This window comes from Galleria mellonella, unplaced genomic scaffold (genome assembly GCF_026898425.1).
Source record: "Galleria mellonella isolate WM207_F2 unplaced genomic scaffold, CSIRO_AGI_GalMel_v1 utg116, whole genome shotgun sequence".
Taxonomy (NCBI): Eukaryota; Metazoa; Arthropoda; class Insecta; order Lepidoptera; family Pyralidae; genus Galleria; species Galleria mellonella.
Window position 1 is genome coordinate 1011387 of NW_026441978.1, and position 2089 is coordinate 1013475.

Consider the following 2089-nt stretch of genomic DNA (forward strand, 5'->3'; position numbering starts at 1 on the left):
TCAAATATTCAGACTTTACAATCGATTATTTATAATTGATTGTTATGTTGTTGGAAAAAGATTGCTGTAGGTTTTTTTTATAATAATGAAATGGTAACCCCAGCCGTGCTATCGGTATGCACTGACGGGGCATCAGTGACGGACGATACGTGAAAACGAAGACAGGTTAGTTGGACTCTCATGGCATATTCAAGGATAATTAACCACAGTGGTTTCCAGCGGAAACCGCGTGAAGGTCGACCTGATAATATGCCCATATTGCTAGCAATAGGATGATTACACCCCATTACTAATAATCTCTTTTTCCCCGACTGGTAGGATACCTAGGAGGCTGACAACATTGCCACGCTGAAAAGTGACAGAAATGCAATTGCCAATATACTGGCCAGCCTTTTGGCCAAAGGGAAAGAGATTGTTAGTAAGGGTACCTAACAGCCCCATTGCTAGCCCCCTGTCAGGTCGACCTTCACGCGGTTTCCTCTAAATTTGTCACGATGGGCGTCATTCTCACCTGTTATCTCTTACCGATGTCCCGCCCAGCGTGTACCAATAGCGCAGGCCAGGTTACCGTATACTCATATCCTACAGCCTAAATGGTCGCGTACAACGCGGTTTCAGAGATGCTTTCTCTCACGAACATTCAGGTTATGGAATGAGCTCCCTGCCGAGGTTTTCCCAAGAGACTACCATCTATTCCTCCTCTTTTGGTAAACACCCAAGTGACACAGCCAGCAGGGTTTTTTTTTTTGATAGGTGACAATTTTTTTTTTTTTATACAACTTAGAATGGCAAACAAGCTGACGGCCCATCTGATGGAAAGTGGTAACTGTCGCCTATAGACATGAGCAGTACCATGGACATAACAGAGTATACTGTTTCGCCCATGATACCCCCCATGCGCTGCCATTCCTGAGAACTCAGGTGTTATTCCTCTGTACCCAGTAAATTCACGCCATATCCCACTCTTCAAACCGAAACACAGCCATGCAAACACAACTGCTTCACGGTTGAAACACGAATGGGACAGAGGTACCCAAGCAATCGACTTTTGTACAAAGTCTCCCTCTGGTGACAATGGAATGGCAACCCCGCCTGCGCTAACGATATACACTGGCGGTGCACCAGTGAGGGGTGATCGATGAGAATGGAAACAGGCCAGTTAGCCCATCATGATGAATTCATTAGGAATTATATATTGTTGATACCATGATAGTTTCCAGGGGGAACCGCGTGGAGGTCGACCTGGTTGGGTATATTGCTAGCAATGGGATTCTCAGTCTCCATTACTAACAATCCCTTTCCCCCCAGCCAGCAGGGTTGTGAGGGTTTAAGAGTAAATCTGTCTATGATATGCTACGTAGAATAGACTGGACGAGCTTGCAATGTATGTATCTAACGAAGACAAATCATGTACTAAGACATGGACGCTGTGTGCGAGAGATATGTACAAATGCGTGTAATCTCTCCGACGAGGCGCGTCTCGTAAAATATTTACTACCCAGCTAGGGCAAGTGGAATGCGCAAATGTGTAAATACGCACGCATCGTACTGCTACGTACCGTGTACATTGGAAAATTGAGCCGTTCGCTGTGTTATATACTTCGTTTTTCATCAAGGAGGGAATTCGCAAGTTTTTTTTATACCACTGAAGTGGCAAATAAGAATACGGGCCACCGGATGGTAAGCGGTTACCGTAGCGTAGATGAAATGACGACCTCAAATGCATTGCAGAGGGGGGAAAGGGGTTGTTAGCAATGGAGTTTGACAACCCCATTGCTAGCAATATGCCTTATCAGGTCGACCTCCACGTGGTTGCCCCTGGAAACCATCGTGAACAATTCTTGTTGAATTCGTCACGATGGGCTAACTGACCTGCTTCATCCTCACCTATCATCCTTCACTGGTGCCCCGCCGGTGTATACCGATAGCGCGGGTGGGGTTACCATTCCATTATCATATCCGTAACAAAAAAAAATGCATTGCAGAAAGTCCGTGAATGCAGGTGGCTCAGGACCGTTCCTTATGGCGGTCTATGGAAAGGCCTATGTCCAGCAGTGGACAGATAATGGGTGATATGATGATGATGATG